Here is a 20,704-nt window from a genome sequence, read left to right as displayed (position 1 = left end):
TTACAAGAATGATCCCAGGAATGAGAAGGTTAACCTATGATGAGCGATTGTCGGCACTGGGCTTGTACTCGCGGGAGCTTAGAGGAATGAGGGGGGGCCTCATTGAAACATACAGAATAGTATTCAGTATTCAGTATTTACTTTAATGTCATTTTAACTGAGTACTTACATACACAGATGAAACGAAAAAATTGTTTCTCAATCAGTTCCCGTCAGTGCAGTTAATAAAAACAGAATAAATACATATAGCTTTAAAAATTAAAATTACCATATCTAAAATAGGTCTAAAAATTGAAATAAAAATAGACATTCAGAACGAACAGTGGCTTTGCTTTGACAGGTGCCTAGCTGTCAAAGTATGGGCGAGGTTAGATGAAAGCTTGGATAGAGTGGATGTGTAGAGGAGAGTAGAGTGGAAGGTTAGTGAAAGGCTTGGATAGAGTGGATGTTGAGGGGATGTTTCCACTAGTGGGAGAGTCTAGGACTAGAGGTCATAGCCTCAGAATTAAAGGATGTTCTTTTAGGAAGGAGATGAGGAGAAATGTATTTAGTCAGAGGGTGGTGAATCAGTGGAATTCTTTGCCACAGAAGGCTGTAGGGAGTCAGTGGATATTTCAAATGATTATAATGTGGCTTAGTATTTCAGTGACACAAATAATAGCTACCACTTCTCAACCCAAACCTGAATGTTTTCTAGATTTTGAACAATGCAGGTTTGGGCTTCTCCAACTCCTGATCAATGGCCTTGCTGAAAAACAGATTGGGCACCAGTGAGCAGTTTGTTGGTAAAATAGTTGTCAATACCTTCAATTCCTTCCCTGATAATTAAGTGTAGATTGACTGGGCAATAATTAGCCAGAATAGATTCGTTCCTTCTATGAACAGGACAATTTCCACAATGTTGGGTAGATATTAATGTAGTAAAAGAACTGAAATGTCTTGAGTAAAGACATGACTATTTAAGCAGCATGTCTTCAGGACTGTAGTGGAATAGTGTCTGGACTTTTGATATATCCTGTCCTGTCAACTAATTTGGTGCCACATGAAGTGAATCAAATTGTCTTTTGTAACAGCAGTGATCTCAGGAGAACAACTAGAAAGATCATGCACTCAACGTTTAGAGTCACACGGCACAGAAACAGGCCCTTCAGCACAACTTGTCCATGCCGACCAAAATACCTTATCTACGTTAGTCCCACCAGCCCGCGTTAATCACCAACCCGGGTTAATCTCCTGCCTTGATTGCAACAGCTGAATGAGCAATCTGCTGGGGCAAGAGATTACAGATAGTAGCAATGTACATTCCTACTGCTGATGATGACCCACTTTGCCCCAGGAATGCCCAATATTGATCTGTCATGTCTGTTGGGAATCTATTCCATTTTGCATGATGGGCAGGCAACATTGTTTTCATGTCCAATATCAGACTCAACGAGCAGCCACACTGCCCTGGCTTCCATCAAGGCAATAGACTATCAGGAAGGCAGAGGACCAATTTAAGAACATTTTCAAACTTCCTGGGGAAACTACAACAACTACAATGATGTGACTGATCAAAATAGATGAGAAAAACCTGTATGAGTACTGAAGATCTTGTAACCCTGCACACAAAACACAGCGGAAATGGTGGAAGGAGCATCTCACTTCCTCAACTACCCACCTGGCTCATTCAACTCCTGCTGCTCCACTTGCGGCAGGGTCTTTAGATTCAAATTGGCCTCACCAGCCTCCTTGAAACTGAAAGAACATGAGTGGAAGCCATCATCTTAAATGCCAAAGGATTGTCTAAGAATGATTGACATACAACACAATGTGAAGGTGCGACATAGACTGCACAAGAACGCCGGGTCATCACTTCTACCAAAGCTGTTATGTTCCGATGTATCTTCTACCGGTACATTGCTGAGGATGAGTATTGCTGAGATAGATAGGATTGTTGCTGTCAGACTCATTTCGGCAGCTATTTCTATCTGGATTCAGACTGCTTACCAATTGTGGTGCTACTGTGCCTTTTTCGGTGATGGAACTTAAAGTTCCCCACCCAGTCTTCATTCAGTGCCTTTGCCACTTTCAATCCATCGTCCAAGTGTTGGCCAACATGGAGGACCTGTGATTCATCAGCTGAGAAAAGGCACAGGTGGTGGTCAAACGATCCCTTGCCAGTATTTGTGATACCATTAGACTTCACTGGGTCTAGAACTCAAGCTGAAGACATCGAGGACCACTCTTTCTGATCCATAAACAGTCCATCGCATCTTTGCTATCTTTGTCCCTGTTAGTGGGTTAAGATATCCACAGGATAATGATGGAAGAGTCAGACCTGTTGTTTGAAGATATGATTCTGTGAGAATGACAAAGTCAAGGCGTGGCATGACTCATATGTGGAACGACCTTCTTAATCTTGATATCGGTCCCTAAATGATTCAGAAGATGATACAAGATTAACAGAGACACAAGAAACTGCAGATGTTGGAATCTTGGGGAAAACACAAAGTGCTGGAGTAACTCAGCGAGTCAGGTAGCATCCCCGGAGGACATGAAGAGGCGAAGAGTCTGAAGAAATATCCCAACCCAAAACATTGCCTAATTATGTGCTCCGGGGATGCTGCCAAACCCACTGCATTACTCCAACATTTTTTGTTTTACTAAAAATTACAATGGTTGCTTCTTTGCAGAACAGCCAAAGCTTATTACCATGTTCCTTCGCTCCATAGATGCTGCCTCACCCGCTGAGTTTCTCCAGCAATTTTGTCAAGCTTATTAACATTGTTTCTCTGAAACCCTTTTATTTAAAGCACCGGGATTCAAACTGCATTCTTTGCCAAAGTGCTTCACATCACCCTGTGCATTTTGCCTATACTTAAGAGTGAAACTTACATGCACTTTCAATGGTTTTTCTGTACAACTTGAAGATACACATAACATACTCTATCTGGTTGGCATGGATATGAATTATATATTTTGGCATCATGGAGGCCAAAGTGATAATGTGGGAAGATTCATTGAAGCACTCGTCAGCCATGATCTTATTCACCCAGTTTGCAGGACTTGTGTATATAGTCTGACTTCTCCGAGAAACAATGTCTATGCAGACAAAAAATCTTTCAATTGGTCAATGTAATATGATATATCAAAGTTGACACAGTGGGTATTATAGAGGACAACCTGGCCATGCTATTCTGAGAAGCTCATAAATGTCAAACATCTTTAAAATAGCATTAGAACAAAATAAAACACTGCTTTAATTCCATTAAAAAAGCAGCAAGAAATTCCTACGCTAATATATGCAACAGCAACAGGGTTTAACAGCAGTGAGGAATTAAATAGTTAACATCAATAGTGAGAAAGTATAAACATAAACATATGGATCCAATACCATATTTATCACAGAGGTCTTATGGAAGGTACTGCAGAGCAAGGGAAAACAACAACAATGATCTTTCCAACACCCCAGATTCTAGAACAGCCCACCCTGATTAGAAACTAGAGGAAGCAATATTAGTTTTAAAGAAAGGAGAGAGAAAATAAAGAATTATAAAACGATTAGCCTGACATCCGTTAGCAAAATGCCAGAATCCACTACAAAGGAAGTGGCACTTGGAAAATCATAGGCAGATTCAACACAGCTACATGCTTGACAGAGTTAATAGATTGTTAAGGATGTAACTGGCAGAATGAATAAGGAGGAGCCTATAAGTGTCGCGTAATTACATTTTCAAAAGGCAGTATTAGATGTTTTAAGGACTGACCAGGATTGGATTACATGTTACAAAGGATAGAGGATGGGTTTAAGGCAAAATACCCAGATTGAGCTGTGGAGAGGACAAATCGTGACTGTAAAGGAACAACGAAAACTTAAGCAAATAGGCAAGAAAGTGACAGAGGGAAACAATGTGAGATGACGTGGAAAAACGGGATGCCTTTAGACTATCTGGAAATATTGTTGTGTAGAGAGATGTGTGAGATGCAGAAACACGTGAATTCAGTGTGCAGTTTAGGAAGGCAAATTGAATATTGATCATCATTTCACTTGAACTAAAGTCGAAAGATAACAGTCTGACTGCAGTTGCCGCTGACATTGGTGACGCTGCTCCTGAAGACTTGGGTGGCCTCTGTACATGCCTTGCAGTCGTTGCAGCAAACATGAGGTGTGTTAGGTTCCTAGGATGAGAGAGTTGTCCTGAGTAAGGATCACACTCACTGGGCTGAGAGTAATCTCAGTTAGGCTTACAAATAGTTTGAGAGATATTGAAGGGTACTTGCTAGGGGCAAAGTATCAGGATAAAGGGTTGGTGATTAGGAACTGAAATATCAAGTAATGTTTTCATCCAGAGAATTATATGGAGCCCACAGTCAACATTTTGTCCACATAGGCAAATCAAAGTACAGATGTGAGGTGAGGGGAATTTTAAAGTTACAATGGAAAATCTTCCCCATGATTAACATGAGTGGTAAATGAATCAAGTGTAGAAAAACAGCCACATATACAAGAGTCAAACTGCATTCAAGCACTTGTACAACTTGTTCATAATAAGTAACACATCATGTGCTTTTTTTAAATTAACAACATTTAAATACAAGAATATCATTCAAATTCACTGCATCCAAACACACTCATGTAGCATGCAACTTCACAGTTAGCAAATACAGAGCACTCTGGCAAATACATGCAGCATGTAAGCATACACTGTTCAAACACACTCAAAAAGCAGGCATACCTGCAGCCTTTAAATGGCTCCTGCAATAATCAAGCGACTCATACAATGATCAAATTCACAGTAGGCAAATAAACTCCTCGAACTTTCAAATGCTCAGCATTTAAATACTCAAACATTGAAGCAAACATTGAAATATATTCCACTCAAATACACTTGTACAGCAACAAATTTCACAGCATTGGTTTACGCTTAAAACAGCTTTCAAATTCATTATATGCAAACACAATCACACTACTTTCAGGCGCACGAGCAAGAGATTGAATATTTCATCTTCTTCATGTTTCTTCATGATGCAGAAAAGGCCGTTCAGCCCATTAAATCTCTGCCAGCTCTCAGACTCCATTAGTCCCATTCTCCAGTTGTTTCCCAGTGACCTATTCTGACTCACGTGCCCATCAAAACCATCACAGAAAGTGCAAACGTCACTCAGGCAGCTCCCTGGTTCTGGATCAACCCCAGAAGCTGTGTGACAGCAGCACAAACTGCTGCACAACTCCGCTGCCCTTAAGATTGCGGCCTTCACTGTCGCCATCACCTTTAAATGAAATTCATACTGTTCAAAAACATTTCGTCAGCCTTCAAATTCACATCTTTCAAACACTCTCGTAAAGCATTCGAGCACTCTCATAAAGTATTCAAACACATTCATACAGCCTTCAAATTCACATTATTCAGTCGTCCAGCATTCATACAGCATTCACGAACATTGATACGCCATTCAATCATACTTGTACAACATTCATGCAGAAGTATGCTGCCTTCACCTTCACAACATCCAACACACATTCTTCCAGACTTCAACTACAAGCAGTTAAATACACCCTGGTACACTCACATTCTCAGCAAATACAAATTGTACACACCCTTTTCCAAACCTATTGGAAGAAACAAAACTTTGCACCATTTAAACATACTCCCGCAGGATGCAAACACAAGATATTTAACCTTATTTTTCATCTTAGTTTTGGAGTTGAGGGATCTATATCCAGCTCTTTAGATTCTATTCCAGGTCTTTAGACTCCAAGATGGATGAAGTGACCAACGGGATCTTGCAGTCTGTGTCACGTGGGAAAAAGGTGCCTGATAGAGTGATAGGTGCTAGGTTTTCTGGGCTTTCATGTGCTCTCAACAAGGAGGCACTGTGATCTGAGTGCCATTGTGAATATTCCTTCTGCATCTTCAGCTTTCATGGGTTTGACATTCCCACTAGGTGTTTTTTCAATGAGGCTTTATGAGCATCCTTGAGTCATTTCCTTTATGTTCCTTGAACTCAGAATAGAGTACACTTAGTTTGGTTTAGAGATACAGCGTGGAAACACACCAAGATCGTGCTGGCCAGTGATCCACTGTTTTGGAGTGATCTCAGATGTATGGTCTCTTCATCAGACCTAGTTGAGTTCGACAGGGGCCTCAATTGCTGCGGATTTGGTTTTTGGATGCTGATATTGTGTTCCCTTTCCTATTAGTGGATTTGGAGGATTTTGTGAAGCTAACATTGAAGCCATCTTCCCAGAACTTTGAGGTGTCCTCTGCATGTAGTCCATATTGCAGAGCATATAGGAGGTAGGGACTGTTCCTGCCAGGTAAACAATGAGCTCTGTGACAGGTTTGACATTTTCATCTTCCAAGCTCCTTCAACAGAAAAAGGCTGTGCTAGTGCATTGAAGGCAATTGTTACTTTCATCTTCCTGTCGATCGTCACTGAGAGGATACTCTCAAGATATGGGAAGTTTTCTGGGGTCAAAACATGGATCTTTTCTGTGGTGGTGTTTATGAGAGAGGGGGTGATTTTCTGCACTGGAGAATGTTGATGGAGGACCTTATTTTGCAAAACATTGACAAAAAGGGGTAACAGACACAAATTTGCATCTGAGAAGAGAAGTAAAAGAGAAGATGGAATAATTGTAAACATCTTCAGGAAAAGATGCAAATCCTATGTTGAGAACTACAGTGGAAACTCCCTGGTCTCTGCCCAGGCTCATCACCAGAATTCCCCTTAACTCTCTCCTCCCTGTGGCTGAAGAAATATCTTCTCTTTGAGGTGGATCCCTTGCGTCTGAAGCCACAGTGGACACAACCTTCACTGTGTATAAGCTTCAAGGAAATGGAGGGAACAGCATTCACATGTATAGCCTTTTATTTTTGCAAAATCTTTCGACTTGGACGATCAAAACGGACTGTGAAAAACCCTTTGCAAATTTAGCTATTTGCAGAAATACATCCCTGCCCCATGTCTGTTACATAATGACACTCATGCCATGATTAGAATCAAAGAGTCCATCACAGAGCCAATAACTGTCACAGTCTGCCCTCTCCTCATTCTCATCCACTTCACCTCCCAGTACTTTTCCACCGGTCCCTCCTTCTCCTCACCTGCCTGCCACGCCCCTCTCATCAGCCCAACTCTCCTCACCTGTTGCACTCAGTTGCCTCTGATCACCAATTAACCCGGTATATAAACTCTCCTCACCGCTCACACAGTGCCAGATTGTTCTCAGCATTCATGCAAGACTCTCCAGCGATTTCCCGACTTCCTGCCTGGCTTCGACTCTCCTTTCGTCTGTCCCTCGCTGGTTTGTTTGCTTCGTGTGTTGGATCTCCTGGTGACCGGACCTTCCGCTACCCCGACTACGTCAACTGCCTGCCCCTCTTCGGAACCCTCGCTCAATCCTGAGCCTCTGTGTGAGTACGGTGTACCCATTCCTGTGTTACTACTCTGTGTTACTGTATCGTAATAAAGTTTGTTACCAACTAGACCTGCCTGATTCTGTGCTGCTATTGGGTCCAAGCTATACCCGTTACAGTACAATCTGGCCAACAATGGACTCAGCGCACACAACGTCTCCGTCAAACCGCTTCGAGAGGATTGAGCACACGCTCCTGCAGCACGAAGCTATGCTCACTGCCTCCAACTCCGAGGTTCGACAGGCTGTGTCAAACCAGGAGCAAGCATTGGTTGCACTAGCCACCCAGGTCCAACAGCTGACGACCACCCTCGCCCAGGCTACACCCCATGCTTCGCCTCCGGCTCCGACAGCACCAGCTCCCGGTCCGCCAGGACCATCACCTGAGCCCCGGGTGGGAACCCCGGAGCGCTACGCTGGAGACCCGGAGGGCTGCAACCCATTCATCACGAACTGTTCCATTCTCTTCGCCCTACACCTTCGCCCAGGAAGCGGCGAGAGTGGCGTTTACCATTAATCACCTGACGGCAGAGCTCGGCTGTGGGGAACGGCTGAATGGGAGCGATGCACGCCGGCTTGCTCCTCTTTCCAGGCCTTCACCGCGGAGCTTCGCAAGGTGTTCGGTGAGGTTTCGATGGGGCCGGACGCTGCGGGAGGTCTGCTGGGGTTGAGCCAGGGGAACCAGAGCGTCGCTGACTTCGCCATCGACTTTCGCACCAGGGCCCGTCAGAGTGATTGGAACGCCCCGGCCCAGTGTGACGCTTTCTTGCTGGGCTTGAATGACTATATCAAGGATGAGTTGGTGTCCCACGACCTTCCTTCTTCTCTGGATGGGCTTATCGAGCTAACGACCCGTCTGGACCGACGCATCCTGGCGAGACGTCGGGAGAGGCGACAGGGACAGGCGGACCGCCAGCTATCCACACAAGCTCGTTTTCCTCCGGAGACTGGACTACCCTCGTCGAGGCAACCGGCGAGGCAACCCAAACCCATGCAGGTGGGTCGCGCCAGTCTCACCCCCGAGGAACGGGAACGTCGGCGTTGGGGGAACCTATGTCTCTACTGTGGCCTGGCGGGTCATTACATCTCCAAATGTCCAGTAAAAGGCCAGACTCACCAGTAGCGGAGGAATTACTGGTGAGTCGAACCTCTGAACTTTCCTCTGCCCGACGCCCTCTTTGTCATGCCCGTCTGTTGTTGTCTGATGGTTCTCACACCCTCGCCACCTTCATAGACTCTGGTTGTGACATTAATCTTATGGACAAGGAACTAGCCCGCCAGCTTGGCATCAGTTGTGTTCCCCTGCCTGAACCTGTTCCCGCCAACGCCCTCGACAGCCATCTCCTGGGGACTGTTTCTCACCAGACGGTCCCAGTGCGCATGCTCCTGTTGGGTAATCACCATGAGACCATCCAGTTCCACATCCTGCAGTCTCCCCGTCTTCCCCTCATCCTGGGTTACCCCTGGCTTCGGCGACACAACCCCAACATCAACTGGAGGACGGGGGTCATCTTGGGTTGGAGCCCTTCCTGCCACCAAGTGTGCCTGAAGCAAGCCTCAGCTCCTCAACCGGCCACCTGCTCCAGTTCTGCTCCAGATCTGACGGGGGTCCCAGCCGAGTACCATGACTTTGGGGAGGTTTTTATCAAGTCTAGGGCCACCTCCCTTCCTCCTCATCGGCCCTATGACTGCGCCATAGACCTCCTGCCTGGTTCCGCTCCTCCTAGGGGTCGCCTTTACTCCCTGTCCGCCCCTGAGAGAGGCGCCATGGAGAAATACATAAACGACTCCTTGGCTGCTGGTCTCATCCGTCCCTCCTCGTCTCCTGCTGGGGCTGGGTTCTTCTTCGTGGAGAAGAAGGACAAATCTCTGCGTCCCTGCATAGATTACCGGGGGCTCAACGGCATCACGGTGAAGAATCGCTACCCTCTCCCACTCATCTCCTCTGCTTTCGAGCTCCTGGAGGGGGCCACCATCTTTTCGAAGTTGGATCTACGCAACGCCTACCACTTGGTCCGCATCAAAGAGGGAGATGAGTGGAAGACCACCTTCAACACTCCCACGGGACATTATGAATACCTGGTGATGCCCTTTGGCCTCACCAACGCCCTGGCCGTCTTCCAGGCTTTGGTCAATGACGTTCTCAGAGACATGTTGAACAAGTACGTGTTCGTCTATATTGATGACATTCTCATCTTTTCACGGACCAAGGAGGAACACGTACACCACGTCCAGGCAGTTCTACATCGGCTCCTGGAGAACTCGCTCTTCGTTAAAGCTGAGAAGTGCGAGTTTCACTCCCCGTCAGTCTCCTTCCTAGGATACATCGTTGGCCAAGGGAACATCAAGATGGACCCCGCCAAGGTCTCTGCTGTCACCACCTGGCCTGTTCCTGACTCCCGCAAGCAGACCACAAGAACCTTGAATACCTCCAGTCAGCCAAGAGGCTCAACTCTCGTCAGGCCCGCTGGTCTCTTTCCTCACCCGCTTCAACTTCTCCTTCTCCTACCGACCTGGGTCCCGCAACATGAAGCCCGATGCCCTCTCTCGACAGTTCTTGGTGAAGGAAGAGCCTGCCTCTGGCCCCAACACCATCCTCCCGTCCTCGCACAGGGTTGCCTCCCTCACCTGGGAAGTGGAGGAGAGGGTCAAGGCGGCCTTGGAGAACCAGCCGGGACCCAGCGCATGCCCTCCTGATCGCCTGTTTGTGGTTTCTGCCCTGCGGTCCGACGTCCTTCAGTGGGCCCACAGCTCTCGACTCACCTGTCATCCCGGCATTCAGCGGACCAAGGAGATGGTGCTACGGAGGTTCTGGTGGGCATCGCTGGAGAAGGACACTCAGGAGTTTGTCGACGCCTGTCCCGTTTGCAACCAGCACAAGGTCTCACACCAAGCTCCTGCGGGTCATCTGCTTCCACTGCCTGTACCCCATCGACCATGGTCCCACATCTCCCTGGACTTCGTTACCGGCCTGCCCCCATCCAGTGGTCACACCACCATCCTGACCGTGGTCGATAGATTTAGCAAGATGGCTCACTTCGTGCCCCTGCCCACGCTTCCGTCAGCCAAGGAAACTGCCAAGCTCATGTTACTCCACGTCTTCAGGCTCCATGGTCTCCCCGTCGATGTGGTCTCCGACCGGGGACCCCAGTTTGCCTCTGTTCTGGAGGGAGTTCTGCACGCTTGTGGGGGCCACCATGAGTCTGACGTCCGGATTTCATTCCCAGTCCAACGGCCAAACTGAAAGGAAGAATCAGGAGATGGAGACGGCGCTGCGGTGTATGGTGTCCAAGCATCCCTCCTCCTGGTCCCAGCAGTTGTTGTGGGTGGAGTACGCCCACAACACCCTGACAAGCTCGGCCACTGGGCTCTCCCCTTTCTAGTGTGACTACGGGTTCCAGCCTCCACTGCTCCCGGCGCTGGAGAAAGAGGTTTCCTGCCCGTCCGTCCGGGTCTTCATTCGTCGCTGCCGCAGGACGTGGACCCAAGCCAGGGCGGCTCTTCTCCGCTCCGTGGACCGTTACGCCACGGCTGCCAACCGTCACCGCACCCAGGCCCCCACCTACCTCGTGGGCTAGAAGGTGTGATTGTCGACCCGGGACCTTCCCTTGAGGGTGGATTCCAAGAAGTTGGCACCCAAGTTCATCGGTCCCTTTGAGAACCAGAGGGTCATCAACCCAGCGGCTGTGTGGCTCAAGTTGCCTCGTTCCATGCGGGTCCATCCTACGTTCCACGTGTCCAGAGTAAAGCCAGTCCGGGAGAGCTCCCTGGTCCCCGCAGTCCCTCCTCCTCCACCTCCTCGTCTCATCGACGGAGGCCCCGCCTTTACGGTGCACCGCCTCCTGCGCTCCCGCCGTCGCGGGAGGGGTCTCCAATACCTGGTCGATTGGGAGGGTTACGGTCCAGTTGAGAGGTCCTGGGTTCCTGCTCGACACATCTTGGACGCCTCCCTCATCAGGGAGTTTCACCGGCGTCATCCCGACCAGCCGTCCAAGTCCGCCACTCCTAGAGGGGTCGCCGCCCCTGAGACTCTGTCCCCTCTTCCGTCTGAGGCACCCAGTGACGACGAGACGGAGCTTTCCTCTGATGCTATGGAGGACGATGCGGACATGGATGTCTCGGACGAATATTAGCCCTCCTCCGGTCCCCCTCCTCCCACCCCACTCTGCGTGGGATTGGGTTTATTTTCTTTATTGTTTTTTTGTTTTTGTTTTGGGATGTCAGGAGCCGTCCCTTGAGGGGGGGGGGGTTCTGTCACAGTCTGCCCTCTCCTCATTCTCATCCACTTCACCTCCTAGTACTTTTCCACCGGTCCCTCCTTCTCCTCACCTGCCTGCCTGCCACTCCCCTCTCATCAGTCCAACTCTCCTCACCTGTTGCACTCAGTTGCCTCTGATCACCAATTAACCCGGTATATAGACTCTCCTCACTGTTCACACAGTGCCAGATTGTTCTCAGCATTCATGCAAGACTCTCCAGCGATTTCCCGACTTCCTGCCTGGCTTCGACTCTCCTTTCGTCTGTCCCTCGCTGGTTTGTTTGCTTCGTGTGTTGGATCTCCTGGTGACCGGACCTTCCGCTACCCCGACTACGTCTCCTGCCTGCCCCTCTTCGGAACCCTCGCTCAATCCTGAGCCTCTGTGTGAGTACGGTGTACCCATTCCTGTGTTACTACTCTGTGTTACAGTATCGTAATAAAGTTTGTTACCAACTATACCTGCCTGATTCTGTGCTGTTATTGGGTCCAAGCTATACCTGTTACAATAACAGTGCAATTTCAGGCTCAAACAAGGCTGTATCTTTGTTCCTACATGTTTCTCAACCTTCCTCACTGTGATATTTTGCATCATCTCCAACATGCTTCCTGCTGGAGTGGAGGTAATCTAGAGGATGAATGGGAACTTATGGCTGCCATTCCAGGACCAGTCACCCCTACCAAGCTGTGGTTCAGGAGTTATATTTCCATATGCTTACCTTACGAGGGTGAGCTTCATATCATCATCTGCTCACTTGCTGATGTATATGGGAATATTGGGCCTCCATTTGAACTTCTTCATAATCTTTCAAACACATTGAAGCTCACTCAGGTTTGGGAAATATTAAAATTCATATAATTTAAATGTACAGTCATCAAACATGCAGCCATCACATTAATTGACTTCAAACATGATCATACAGCTTTCACACAGACACACACAACATTGAATATTGATTAAAAAATTCAGTTTGCATATGGCCACACTCTGGCAATAAAGGAAGCCCTGGACAGAAAGGTTAGTATTCATCCCCATGAAGAAAGACCCGCCGAGATTGGTCTCGAAGACCAGAGAGTTGAGGTGGAGGGAGCCGCTAACAATGATGACAAATGCAAGTAGTGGGCCAGTAGGAGATGCAATGTAACATGTCCTGTGACAAGATCAGATAGAAACATAACATAATGCTGGACCATTCCAAGAATTAACCTGAGATTAGCAACATTTTAGATGTATTACCTCTGATGACGTCTACATTTGTCCTCATCTGGAAGCAGTCCATTTTCCTCTTCATGTAGACCTAAATAAATTATTCCATAGGCACTTTTGCTTTTTATAGGGATTATATTATGTTGATGATATCTTCTGAATACTTCCTCAAATCCGTAAAGGATTTCCTCCTCACTAATGGTTGCAAATGCCAGCCCCCCTCCCCCATATCGGCAACTCTGACCACCTAGCGGTTATGCTCACACCTGCATACAGACCCAGGGTGAAACAGGACAGGCCAACGGTCAAAGAAGTCAGAACATGGCCACAGGGAGCTACCGCAACACTACAAGACTGTTTTGAAACCACACAGTGGGCCATTTTCAGAGAGGCAGCAACAGATGACAGTGGCATCAACCTCCAAGAATATACAGAGTCCGTCATCGGATACATCAATAAATGCATTGATGATGTAACGGTGGTCAAAACCGTCAGGAGGCGAGCCAATCAGAAACCTTGGCTAACTGGGGAAGTGTGTTCCCTACTGAGAATCCGGAATGCTGCATTCAAATCTGGGGACAACGCAGCATACAAACTGGCAAGGAGTAACCTATCCCGGGGGATCAGGGAAGCGAAGAGGCTGTATGGGCAAAAACTTAATAGCCACTTCGAAAATGACAAAGACACACGTCGCTTGTGGCAGGGATTTCATACCATCACTGATTACAAGCCCCCCCCCGCTGCGGATATGCCAAAACGACCCCTCTCTACCAGATGAACTGAACGAGTTCTACGCACGGTTTGAGGTTAAAAACAGCACCCAGACACGTGCACTACTGCCATCTCCCAGTGACCAGTCGCTCAGGCTGTCCGCAGCCGGAGTTAAAAAGGCCTTTGCCAGCATCAATCCACGCAAAGCTGCAGGGCCGGACAACATTCCTGGATGCGTTTTAAGAGACTGCGCCGAGCAACTGAAAGATGTCTTCACAGACATTTTTAACATCTCACTCAGCCAGGCAGTAGTGCCCAACTGTCTTAAGAGTGCCACCATCGTCCCTGTCCCGAAGAAACCAAACCCAGCCTGCCATAATGACTTTCGACCAGTGGCTCTAACACCCATAGCAATGAAGTGTTTTGAGCGACTGGTTATGCAGCACATCAAAAAGAGTCTACCTGCCGACCTAGACCCACTGCAGTTCGCCTACAGAGCCAACCGATTCACACAGTTTCAACAACACTGAACCTCGTACTGTCACACCTTGATCGGAAAAATACTTATGCCAGGATCCTCTTCATAGACTTCAGCTCTGCGTTTAACACAATCATTCCGCAGCAGCTGGTGGAGAAGTTGGAGCTATTGGAGGTTGATGCTGGCACATGTAACTGGGTCCTGAACTTTCTATCACAACGGCAGCAGACAGTCAGGGAGGGCAGTAGGACATCAAAAACCATAGCCGTGAGCACTGGCTCGCCCCAAGGCTGTGTCCTAAGCCCCCTGCTGTTTAGTCTGCTTACACACGACTGTACTGCTAGACTCAATAACAACTTCATCAACAAGTTCGCTGATGACACAACAGTGGTGGGTCTCATCAGTGACAATGATAAGTCGGCGTACAGGATGGAGGTGGAGCTGCTCACAGGATGGTGCAAATCCCACAACCTCATTCTCAACGTGGGAAAAACTAAGGCGATGGTGGTTGACTTCAGGAGGGCGGGAAAACAACACCATACACCTCTGCACATCGATGGAGCTGATGTGGAAAGGGTCAGCAGCATGAAGTTCCTAGGACTCCACCTGTCAGATGACCTGATGTCCACAACCAACACCACAGCACTGGTCAAGAGAGCCCAGCAGCGACTACACCCTCTCCGAAGACTACGTAAAGCAGGTCTCCCCACTACACATCTACGAACTTTTTATAGGGGGACAATCGAGAGCACATTAACCAACGGCATCACTTCCTGGTTTGGGAGCTGCAAGGCGTACGAACGGCACCAACTTGACAGGATTGTGAAGACCGCCAGCAGGATTATTGGTGCTCCACTCCCTTTCTTGCTGGACATATACAGGAAGAGATGCATCAACAGAGCCATCTCCATCATCAAAGACCCCTACCACCCATCGCATCACATATTCTCCATCCTGCCATCTGGGAAGAGGTACAGGAACATTAGCTGCAAAACCAGCAGGATGCTCCTCAGCTTCTTCCCGCAGGCTATAAGACTGTTAAACGGACTTTGCCCCCTGCCAAAGTATCGCGCACCAACCACCAACCTGGACAGAGCCACTGTCGTGCCGCTGCTGATCGGAACACCTGTTGATGTTTAGTTGAGAGTAGTGTTAAACTTGTTCATGATATATGTATTTTTATTTCTATTTATTTTTTTACTGCGCACTGAATGGACACTGGTTTGAGTAACGTTTTTTTGTTTCCTCTGGGTATGTGAGTACTCAGGAAAAATAACAATAAAGATATACAATACAATACAATACAATGTAACTCAGATTGCACAAACAAGACTTTATCATTAGCAGTATCTTACCAAAAGATATCTGGAATATCTTTGGAGATGTTTTAACCCTATGGCATCTTAACATAAGTCCAGAACACTTTGTGAACATTAGTTGTCAAGTAGTGTTGAACATCTGTGTCTGCATTAAAGTGGCCTTGAACAAGGTCTAATTTAATGAAAATGTTTGTCCCTGCCAATTTCAGCATAGAAATCTGTTCTGAGCAAGTTGGTTTATCATTCGCCACTTTAGTTAGAGTCACTCTATCATCTCTGCCAAACCAAAAGCTTTTATCCGCTTTGGAAATCATGATGAGGCCCAACAATGTATCTCCAGTTTATTTCACTCTTTTCTCCTGGACATTTAACACAGCGCTGGATTTATAATTGATTAGGTCAACATTTTGGTTTGATACATACGTCCATGCGTTTGGTGCCCTTTAATGCTTGTGTTTACAGACATGTTGCCATATTGTTACTGATGATTCTTTTGATGTATTTGTACCAAATATATTTTGTCAATCTATCTTCAATGTGTGTGGGGGGGGGGGGGCTGAAACAGGGCTTTCTGTCTCTCCCTTCGGGGGAATGCGACTTTTTTGTCGTATCCCCCTTCTCTTCCCCCGCCTGAGCTGAGGCCTAATGGCGGAGCTGGCGGCCTCCAACCTGCGACCGACCTCGAGGCTCCGGAGGTAGAGCCAGCCAGGATTTACCAACGCGAGGCTGGCCGTCTTCGAGCTGCGGCAACGTTCGGGCAGCGGCACGACTCGGCGCTCCAGTGAGGGCGGACGGCGCGGGGCTGAGACACTCCTGTGTGGGCGGCCCGGCTACCGGCTGGAAGGCGCTCCCGTGTGGGCAGCCCGGATCTCGGCTGGAATGCGCTCCCGTGTGGGCAGCGCGGTGCGGGGCTGAGTCGCTCTCGTGTGGGCGGCCCGGTGCGGGGTGGAGACGGTGCTCCGGTGGCTGAGGCGGCGATATGGCGGCAGCGACCTGAATCCGGGTTTCGGCCGCGGGCCAGTGGACGACATCGTCGGGAGCTCGCAGGTCACAGGCTGGTGCCTGTTTTCCGGAGCTCCCGTGGCAGCAGCTGCGTCCGCTGGACTGGAGGGCGGCAACTTCGACCACCCCCGGGCCGCGGAGCTTGAACCACGGGACTGACTTACCATCGCCCGGTGGGGTATCGCCTCAGCGCAGAGGGAGAAGAGGAGGGAAGAGACAGTAACTCTAAGACTTTTGCCTCCATCACAGTGAGGAGGTGTTTGGTGAACTCACTGTGGTGGATGTTAATTTGTGTTTATTGTGTTTTGTTATTATTACATGTATGGTTGCAGGCAACAGCATTTCGTTCAGACCGAAAGGTCTGAATGACAAATAAAGGATTCAATTCAATTCAATTCAATTCAATTCAATTCAATCTCATTATGCCTTGGTAGAGTCTTTTTTTACATAATCAGACTTACTTTTGCACACGTGTGGTAGAAAGGGATACACACTCCATTTGTCCCCAAATTCCCAAATATTTTCTTAATTGTGATGTGTTTCTTGCTTTGAATTGAATTTTCCTAAATCTTTGGCCATTTGCACACTTCCCACAATGGAGCAGTTTGCAATGGCATCAATACTCTGATCAGTGTCTTGACTGCTAAATATTACTTTAACTGTGAAATTGCTGTTTTTAATCACTATATGTGGCATGTATTTAGGTAAAGGACACTCCTCATATTGCTTATCCTCATTTGTTATTTAGACCTGTTTTCTGTGGTTTTCTAGAGTATTTTCTCTTCCTTTACGTTCGGACACTGGTTGATTGGCATGATTTGACTAGCCATGACATGGTCAACCCTGCATACAGAAATAATACTCCCTTTCTTACTGCAGTCAAAACATATTGCTGCTATGAACTAACATACTTATATTGACTAAAAGGACACAAAGTGCTGAAGTGTGTCAGGCAACATCTCTGAAGATGGTTGCCGTTTCAGGCCAGAACCCTTCTTCTGACTGATGCATGTTCTCCACGGATGCTCCATGACCTGCTGAGTTACTCCGGCACTTTCTGTCTCTTTGTGCAGAGGAAGAAAGCTGGGAGAGAGGAGAGGCAGGACAATGTCTGGCAGGTAACAGGCTGACACCGTTGAGGGGCGGGGGGTGATAGGTAGATGGTTGGAATAAAAGTCAGAGATAAAAGCAGAATATGTGAGAGTCTGATTGAAGAGTTGCAAATCGTGAAGCCAGAGGAAGAAATGTAGTGGAGGGGGAAAAATAGGTGAGCACCTTGACATTCTCAGAAGGTTATTTCCCCACTTTGAAGGGTCATGAAGCAGGAGTAGGGGGATTGTTTCATTTTTTAAGGATGCCATGAGCATGTCCTTGAATGCTGAAAATGTTTCCTCGACCAAAAGTATGCAGGAACTTCCCTGGAGCAAGAAGGAAAGTTACAGTGACATCCTAGGACCACGTGTCGACCATGCTGCAAGTATGAGTCGAGCGCAAACTCTTCTCAACTCACAAATTAGGTCCCCGCAGTGGGATAGGCCCTTAACGCATTGACTGTGATGGTGAGATTTCATCATAAATGTTGGCCTTCGGTTAGATGGGGCTCCCAAGCAATAGGAAGTGAGCCACATTTTTTTGGGTCTTACAGTGAACCTTATTTTTGGAAAACTGTCTGGTTTAACAATAGTTGAGGTTATAAAGTGGGTGCACACAGCTCTCACATACAATGTTAGCACACAAGGAAACCACGTGCTGGAGTAACTCAGGCAGCATCCTTGGAGAACATGGATAGGTGAAGTTTTGGGTGGAGTGTTCAGACTGATGGATGTTTTCTAGGTATTAATTTAGTTTTGAGATACAGCATGAAACAGGCCATTTGGCCCACCGAGTCCTCGCCGACAAGCAATCTGCATCCACTAGCACTATTCTACACACTAGGTACAATTTCGAAGCCAATTCATCTACAAACCTGTATATCTTCGGAACGTGAGAGGAAACTGGAGCAACCAAGAAAACCCACGCGGTCACAGAGAGAATGTACAAACTCCGTAGAGATAGTACCCGTAATCAGGAATGTTCTGACACTGTAAAAAAGGCCACCGTGCTGCCCACATGCTGCCTGATCTGCAAAGTTACTCCACTACATTGTGATCTTTTGTGTATTAACCAACATCTACAGTTCTTTGTTTCAACTATATCCAATGATAATACCTTATTTAGTTATAATAGTTTCGACCTAATGTTAGCGCACACAGCTCTCACATCGACAATGTAATGCCCAGGCAAAGTGATTGCAATATTTATTAACATTTGAAATGCAATGTTAATATGCGCACAGCCTTTATAACACTGCATAACATTGCTGCATAGCACAAAGCATTACAGTTTGCAGCCACATATAATACACAGCCCTCACAAACATTACACTCATTCAGTCTCGGTACTGCAGTGACAAGTGGAGCCTTTGATTGACTTGTGCACATACAGCATTGAGCTGACTGTCTAGTGAAAAGAAACATTGGCTCAAGGTGTTAAAAATCCTAGAAACACAGCAACCAACAATTAACTACCGAGTAACCAGTCTCTCTGCCAACAGTGATCATTTATTCAAAAGACTAGTTGGGATGCTCTGGGGTTTTTTTTTTGACCAAGAAACCGGCACACCTGGCGTTTAGCCATGATGTCTCTTTGACCAGGAAATCTTTTGGGGAATCATCATCCTGAGCAAATGATCAACAATTAACATCTGAAGTCAGCATCAAAGTGGTAGAATTTACCTCATTGCTGTATTAAAACTAATTTGTTGACGTTAGTTAAAGTTTGCATTGGTAAATGTTTTGCCTCCTCTCTTGTCTCTTCTTGTCCGTTTCCTGTGCTCCACATTATTAATTTACTACCATTATCTTGACACACATTTGAAACCTATTTTTGGTTCCAAATAAATTAATAATTCATTGTTATCTCCTATTATTTTCTCCATGTTGTTTGGTGTAGTTCAGTGAAAACAATCAATGCGGCTATGGAAGAAAATATGAAAAATAGGGATAAAAGTAAATAGAAAAACAACAAAGTTGAAAAGAAAAAGAAACACACACGTTCTGAAAATTGCAACTGAGAATATCAACGTTACTGGAGCTGAACACTGATCAACAACACTGTGCTGTTTTGCTACATCCACTTTTGCACTGGCCCAGAGACTACCATGCCAATTCCATGCAGTCCATTTAAAACAAAACAATTTTCTCTTATTCTTTCACAGAAAAAATCTTTCGTTGTTGTTTTTTGAAAGAATGACACAGAAAACGTGGCCCATTTACTCTCTATGACACATAGGTCTCTTCCTGTTCCATTTGTAATTGCACACTGTCTGTTGACATAATTAAAAAAAACATTTTATTTCTTCTTTGTTATTTTTAGGGTGCAGACTAAGAATCAGGAATCCAACATGACCCACTCTTACTCATTCCATGTAGGATGATAAGGCTACCAGATGGATTGTAGCATGTCCACAACCCAAATATTAAATGTATCATTCTACCTTTAAGCCATAATTCTAAACAGTAATATCAGAATGCTGTATTTGAACTGTACAGCATGCATAGTCCAGGAAAATGACGGGAGTTGACATAGATGCCCAGAATAGAAGATTGATAGTAACATGGGCTTGCACTGAATCTGTAATACCATCCCCAATACGAGAACACACACCAGGAATGCAATCCTCTGAAGCCCAGCATAAGTACACACCAGGATTGTGTATGGGTTTATCATAAGCTGATATACATCAAACTACAACAATGAAGTGCAAAATGTGAATGTAGGTATAAGTACAGCAATATTTCCATACTGTATGAATGCATTTATAATCATAGCAATAATATGGTATACAATGTGTATGTACATTGGACTTACAAGCATACAGTATAGATTCATATAACACCATGAGGCACCAAGTATAAATTGGCCAGATTGACTTGCAGATTTATTGAAAAAGCCCTGAACAGAATCAGGAAAGTCTCTGGGAAAGACAGATAATGATTGAATCCCATCAGATATCAATTCATTGTCTTGTCACTGACAAAAAAAAATCAAGTGGGATTTTATGTTCCTTTATTGTGCTGAGGGTGAGTATATAGCGACCTTATTTGTTGATTGGAGACTGAGTTGGATATTAATGACAAATTAATAAGAAATAATTTGAATGTTGTTAAGTAGCACAGATGATTCAAAGGAATGGTTAAAACTGCTATAGCATAAAAAAATACTGAAATGTGTGTATGCAACTAACTGAACTCTAAAATATGTATAACTACATTAGGGAGTAGATTTTAGG

The 20,704-nt window shown here is 46.3% G+C and overlaps 1 long non-coding RNA gene across 2 annotated transcripts; it reads right to left on the bottom strand.

Annotated features, from left to right (window-relative positions):
• Positions 1–1,223: 1,223 nt before the first annotated feature.
• Positions 1,224–19,264, bottom strand: LOC116979393. Of its 2 annotated transcripts, none has more exons than XR_004413705.1 (3): positions 19,149–19,264; positions 12,895–12,955; positions 1,224–2,341 (listed from the first exon to the last, which is right to left on the bottom strand). It is a non-coding gene; the product is annotated as an uncharacterized LOC116979393 (long non-coding RNA). The 2 variants fall into 2 exon arrangements; XR_004413706.1 differs by lacking the exon at positions 1,224–2,341 and adding an exon at positions 4,867–5,253.
• Between the last annotated feature and the right edge of the window lie 1,440 nt (positions 19,265–20,704).

This window comes from Amblyraja radiata, chromosome 12 (assembly GCF_010909765.2).
Source record: "Amblyraja radiata isolate CabotCenter1 chromosome 12, sAmbRad1.1.pri, whole genome shotgun sequence".
NCBI lineage: Eukaryota > Metazoa > Chordata > Chondrichthyes > Rajiformes > Rajidae > Amblyraja > Amblyraja radiata.
Note: the sequence above shows the minus strand (reverse complement) of the source record. Positions and strands in the feature narration are given on the sequence as shown.